A 7,052-nucleotide genomic window follows, 5' to 3' on the forward strand; every position below is an offset into this window, starting at 1 on the left:
AAGCAAACGGTACGATGAGTGTCGCTCGCGCTTGGTCGCGAACGAATGCTGAATGGAACACGAAGAGCGGTCAGCGGAGCTGATAGTTCAGAGTAGAGTTGTGCTTTTTTGCTTTCATTAGTTAATGATTCTGTTAACCTCAGGATTGCAGTTCTGACTTTGAAATATTCGTAATTGTGAAATAATGTGACGCCACCGGATTTCCACCAATGGTTTCGCGAATCGATAGCGAAGCGTAACTGCAGCATTGCTCTATTTGCAATGAGCGCATGTTGTCACATAATATCTCGCCGAGGGGCCCCAAATACAATGAGCTTTGCTTGCTAGGAAAGCACGCATCAAGGCTGTGGAAGCAGATGTGGCAGTCCCTACGGCAATGATGAGCGTGCCGCAAAACACACAGACGATCAGCGCTGATGCAATGAAAGCATGTATTTAGCTGATCAGCATGCTTATGGCACACATATCCTAACATGAAACAGAGGGATACCAACGGGAATTGTCGGACATAATTCCATAAAAACAATGCCGGATCCATCTAATGAACCTATAAAAAGTGTTGGAGGGAGACGTCGGATGTACCTTTAGCCAGAGCCTTTTCGTAAATATGAAAAACAGCTGCTGCATCATTCCTACCTTTATTTCGTCCTATATTGTGCAATAAATTATCAGTGCAGGGTATTTAATCTAACTTGATCCAAGATTTAAAAATATCCACATGTGTGCTACCAGAGCACAAGCAACTTAGTAATATCCTTTGTCATTTAGAGCGACTCAAAGTTTATTTTACTATCAGATATGGTCATTACTTAGCATACATAATAAGCAAATTTCGGAGTGCTGCATAAAATGCAACATCTGCAGTTTACAAGTCGTGAATCCTACTATGGAGGCACGTCCAAATAATTTCTTTCCGTGAAAGTTGCAGTGGTGGTTTTATTTTAACCGCGCTGTGAAGAAAGCGGGGGAGATTTAAAACACTCGCGAAGCTATAGACTCTTGCGTTCTGCGACATTTTTTGCCTTGAACATGCTGGCAACAAATGGTCGATGCTACGCGTAGTTCGAAGACATGCGTGCTGTTTTCTTCGTGGTTCTTTCCAACTACATGAGATTTTTCAGAATGTTGAGTTATTTAATCGGACAAATGTAATTTATTAACACTAACATCCACGAAAGGGATATTGATTTCTATCAAAATACCGAGTCTGTGGCACTAGCGTTTATCGGTCCTGGAGCGCGATAACATAGAGCTATTCCAAAATTTTCTGTTCCAATTTTGCAGTCAGCCCTCCGCGATTGGTCGAAAGCTTTTTTGGACCATCCCCGCTTCGCCTGTGTGTCATGCGACCTCACGAAACCGCGATTGCTCCTCATCTGATATGACGTGTACATACTGATTATGCACGATTGGACCGAAGAAAAAAATCTAGTTATTTCTGATTCGACGCCTTTTCGCCATTAGCCCTCGGCTATTGGTCAAAAGTTCTCGGACTGCACCCACTTCACCTGCCGGTCATGCGACGTCACAAAACCGCGAAAACTCACAGCGTCAAAATGACGTGTGCGCGTTAAAGATGTATTAATATGCCGAACGAAACTGAATTTTTTCCTGAATACCCGCAGGCTGTCCCGTTCTGAAAGGAATAAAAGATGGCTGCCGCCGATCGCTCAGGCACTGGCTACTCGCACCTGCCGGATAGCATGGGTTTATTTGCGTACAATAAAACCTTTTTCGTGGCCATGTAACGTTTTCGAGCATTTTCGGCACGTTTACGATCTGGCTCTGCCAACTCCTGTTTGCTGTGGGTCCGTTTTAGCAGCATTCTTAACCTTCCGTTCTGTGCCACCGCGATTTTCGATCAGCCACCACAAGCTAAGTAAGGAAAAGCGGACCAATCGCAGACGCCGGCAGTATCCTCTTCATTCGGTTATCGAATTTCAGTGCACTGGCTTGGCCCCATCGAATCCACCTCCACTTGAGCATGCTCCTCGCTTCTTGTCAGCCAATTGGATAAGACAAGCCGCTCAGTGTAGCAATGTTATTCGTTTTCAAAGCAAACGAAAGTGGCTTCCTATAAACGACGAGAGCGTTTGATTGGTCGGTTCAGACAAGCCTTCGGGTCACCGCCCGATGCTGGCGTCGGCGGTTACGCAAATTTGACGCCAGGAGATTGGAATAAAAACATATTGGAATAGTTTTACGTTATAGGGCCTCTGGCCACTTATTTCATTACACGTGTGGGTATCAACCTCATCCTTATTGTTATCCTCCCATTTCCGACCGCAGATCCAGGGCCCACGAGGCCGCTTTGTGTATGAAGGTCAGGGACGTTTCCTGACGGTCGACGGCAGCTGGCTGCCGCCAGCAACCTGGTTAGGACTGGTCGCAGCAGGAAGCGGCGTCACGCCAATGATCCAGCTTCTGCGGCATGTGCTGGCGGATGTGACGGACAAAACAAAAATCATGATGATCGATGTCAACCGCACCGAAGAAGACATCATCGCTCGTCGGGAGCTGGATAATTACGCCAAGGTGCGCGCTGAGAGGTTCAGGTATGGAGCAGACACTGACGCGTTCAATACTTACCTTGACAAGGTTAACCTGAATGTACAAGTTAACATACGCTATTATGGATACCTGCCTGCATACGCGTGTTCACACAATATTTTTTGTTCTGTTTCGCAGTTCCCTTCAACCTAAGCTTTTTTTTTGCGTGGTTGCATTGTTCGTCTTCTCTGCGCTTGACGAAGCGTACACCTAAATCTAAGTACGCGGGTGTTTTTGCATTCCGCAACAATAGGGATGCGAGAACCGCAGCAACGATTCGAGTGCGCGACCTCGTGCTCGGCACCATAGTAGCATAGCCACGAAAAAGGCGTTGCGGTTTTTATGTTTGATGAACGTTGCACAGTGATACGTTAGGTGCAGAAGGTATAAGTCGAATGACCACCGATATTACACAAAACAAAACTACATTGTGTGCGTCTCACTGCGCTTGTGTAATACTTCCCATATCAGAAAATCAGCGCAGCATCATTTTTTTAGAAAAACTTGAGGAAACGCTTGCACGCTAGTTCTCGGTACGCTCCATGTCGTTCTGCTTGCTGCGCTATACTTTTATACAAAGGACAAAAAACGTAGACACACATGTGCGTCTGCGTTTTTTGTCCTTTGCATGACAATATAGCGCAGCAAGTAGAACGACGACATACCAACTAGCCCTAGTCGGGGCTTTATCGAGCTCTCCATGTCAGACAGTGTCGGATCTTTCTAACCGTTCTCAATAGGGTACAGCGTGCACCTATAGACATTATGCGCTTTTAATGTGCTATTTTGTATTCATACCGCGTTCCTCTCTATTTAAAATAGGCGTTCGATAATGTATGTGATCCTCCCTACTCTTTCACCAACTGTCTTTCCTGGGTTTGTCCACTAAATAAAGTTGTGACGTTGCATTTCTGGAACGGGTCGTTGTCACAAAGTATTTGTTAATAGCGATCATTCTACTCACATTTCAGTATGCTAAGGCGTACCGCTAGGATCGTTGTTGATTCCACTTTTATTTTTAGTTCACATTAAATACATCGCTAAAGGCATAGCCTCTAAATTAAGCCTTTCTGCAGACGATTGATTATGATAAAGATAAATTAGTGACGAATGAGTCAAGCCAGTGCTCGAAACATGTTATATTTCATACATTTTCGGCGTCAAAAGTGGGTTATGCCACTATGTACGTCAACCAGTAAAAATATTCGATTTTCGCGGAAAAAACAATAGGCTCATCTGCTATTCAAATAACGAGAATATTGCCGAAGTAAACCAAGCCAAAAGGTTTACGGGTAGCATTCTCTTTGAATCTGACATTGAATACTCACATAGACGCTATATCTTCAAAAGCCGGCCCCGCACAGAATTAGATTAAAGGAAATTTTATACATTCCCCTCAAGCAGTACGAGTTCGTTAAAGAAACTAACATTTCACCGATAACTAAGTGCGCATGCGTAATTTGGGAACAGCGTAACTAATAATTGAAAAAAAAAGCCTTAAAGCAATGCACAACCGTGCTGCATGATTTACGGTTAAACAACGCAGACTCCCAAGCAGCTTGACTAAATTCCAGAACCAGCTAAACCCGACTAACCTGTCCACACGAGGCGCTTATCTCCTACTGACGTTTTGTGAAACGTGCTTTAATGCGCCGTGCGGGGAACAAGGATGATCATTTTACCACTTTGACATATCTTTCACTACGCCGTGATTACTGCTCAAGTTAAAGCGCGCACCTGCAATAAGGTGTCTTCAACAAGTTTCTTTTGTTTTTTCGCCCTACATACAAGAATGGAATCAACTCTGTGGAAATCCTAAAACTTCACGTGACTTAAATTATTTTAATACACTCAAGCGTACCTGGCAGTTACTCTTTTAGTAAATCGTTGATTTATTTTTTTTTTCATTTTTACTGCTTTTCGTGTATCCTAAGCTACTGTGTTCAACCGATTATGTGTATACTATTTCTCTGTCATGCCCTATGCGTTAGGTATATGTTTTGCAGAGTGATTTTTAGTATTCAGATTATTCCCATTACGTTCCACCTGAGAAGAATGTGCTTTGAGAACTTTACTACTTGGATACAATGCACTGTCTTCAGTGATCTAGACCGACTGATACTGGCATTCTTGTAAACTTCCTAGTGTAAGCCTTCACGGGATATGTAGGTAATAAAGTAAATAAATAAATGAGTAAATAAAAAAATAAATATGACCTGCAGTTAGTAAAGATTGTTTTTCAATACTTTTAATGCGGTGCTTTTTTTTAACTACGTCTATGCGTTGAGAAACTGTAATGCGCCACATTCCGTGAGTAAAGTGCGGTCACTTATATCAGCAACAATCATGATCCCGTATATAGAAGGCTGCCTTGAAAGGGAACATAATCAAAGAATTACGCTGCCGTTAAGACAAGTGTGTCCTCAGTTGTAGGCACAGGACACACAACAAAAGTATCTCTGACGCACCCGTTTCATATTGTTGTAAAAAAAAACCTTTCAGCGCAGCTTGTAAATATCAATTTGAATTATTACACGTAAGATCAGCCCGATGAGGGCGATGAAACACAATTTGCACAAAAAACAATTGTCTTCCTGTTGGATGCGAGTTGTTTTGTTATGACTTCATGTGAATGTTGCGCTGTAAGGATTGGAGTCGGGCATGAATTAGAAGGTAGGTGGCCCATGCCGTCGTGCAACTTATCCATGCTGAGGACGTTGTTGAAGGGAAGGACTGCTTCTCATCGAAACGAGGAAGATGGGTTTATTTACAGTATCTGCATGAGGACGTTGCAGTTCATCAGCCTAGCATGACTGCGAGAGAAAGCACACTGAGCAGCCGCACAACAGCTGTTTATAAACACTCTGTCCTCCCTAGATCCCTAGTTGAGGGAAAAACGTTCGACTGGGCATCGTAGCCAGGCCGCCGTTTAGCGGGAGGGCTTACACACACACACTTTCGCACTAGTTTCACGGTCCCCACCAAGGCCAGACGGTCTTCGCAGAACTCGGGGCTTACTTCTGGAAAGGTGCGTGGGACGGTGCCGCCAAATGCGTTCCCTCGGGAACTCCTCCGCTCACGGCAGACCAGGTCGGCAGTTCAGTAACAAAGCCTGGTTCGTCGATCTTATCTCAGCATCCCGCGACGAAGAGTCGCTGACGCGGCGTATTGTCCTCCGCACCAGTAGACATAGTGGCGCCGTTTGGCTAGAGGATGACGGTGGCTTCCCAGAAAATGTCGACGCCGCTGTCGCACCTGGCTAGCAAAACTTTGCATGGCGTCACCTCAGCAGGCCGTTCTTAACAGCGGCTTCACATTTTACACTAGTCAACTTTTTTTTTTCGTCAGATCATGGCCCTAGAAATCGACACTACAGGATATATACACCACCCTAAATATTTACTATAATAGCCTTTTGACGATCTAGTTGTTTGTTTCGCATCCCAGACGCCTTATACCTCATGATATTGTGACGCGTTAGGTGTCATGTGTGAGCAGAACATCATGACGTTTGGACACTCGCTAAGGCTTCCTCGATCGTCGGCTATGGTGCTACTCTTGGCACGGCCCGTTGTAGCTGTGTAGGAAATGGGGTCTGAACCAAAAGAAGTGCTTAAAACGTCATTTTGCTTAGCGCACACTGGAGTCATCTTTGCGTCATGACTTCTTTTGGGAGAAAAAACCAAGGGTTATTGGTAGAAAAGCTATTGCAGTAACTTGTTTGAACCGCTCTGGGCTTGTCATTACATTTCCCATGGTTTTGAGGTAGAGTAACTCCATCAAAGCACAGAAAAAAAATGAGACGTCGTATGGCATATCAGTGATCCTTAGTGAAAAAAGAAAAGCTCTACTGTATCAGCCACACCTTTCTTTCTGGTACGTGCATTTGAGTAAATGCTTTGCCTGCTACTGCAGTCTCTGTCACGTACTAAGCAAGCCTGCCCCGAGTGAAGGTGCCATTACATGCGTGGCGGGACCACTGACTCCTGCCATCATGGCCGATCACCTTCCTTCACCAACAGCTGAGACCATAGTGCTCCTGTGTGGACCACAGAAGTTCCTGAGCGACCTGTGCAAACCAGCGTTGAATGCCATTGGACACAAGACACAGAGAGTGCTGTGCTTCTGAGGGGCATTGCTCTATCGGGCTACACAAGTGAATTAATTCATTAGGCTGCAAACGTTCCTGCATGATTTTGTAAACTTTGTAAGACTTCTAAACTTTGCACGACTTCTAAACTTTGTAGTGTTCGATTTAAAACGAGCAGTGGCTTTTCCATTATGCGCCCTGGCACGTGCAATGTTCGCGTATTGTGATGACTTCAATCCAAACCCTAGATATGGGACAATTGAAAATGCCGCCTGGTATAGGTACTTTACTCGGCCGCTTCCTATGCACCTTGCTGGTCGGCACAAGTCTGCTTGTCGTAGACTAAAACTCCTTCACCGCAGTATTCTTCGTACTTTTGTATGTATTTCTGAGGGTAGTCGTCTTTGTATTC

At 44.6% G+C, this 7,052-nt stretch overlaps 1 pseudogene; it reads left to right on the forward strand.

The window, feature by feature from the left end:
* Positions 1-886: 886 nt before the first annotated feature.
* Positions 887-6,679, forward strand: LOC126523346 (NADH-cytochrome b5 reductase 2 pseudogene; annotated as a pseudogene).
* The last annotated feature ends 373 nt before the right edge of the window (positions 6,680-7,052 follow it).

This window comes from Dermacentor andersoni, chromosome 6 (assembly GCF_023375885.2).
Source record: "Dermacentor andersoni chromosome 6, qqDerAnde1_hic_scaffold, whole genome shotgun sequence".
Lineage (NCBI taxonomy): Eukaryota > Metazoa > Arthropoda > Arachnida > Ixodida > Ixodidae > Dermacentor > Dermacentor andersoni.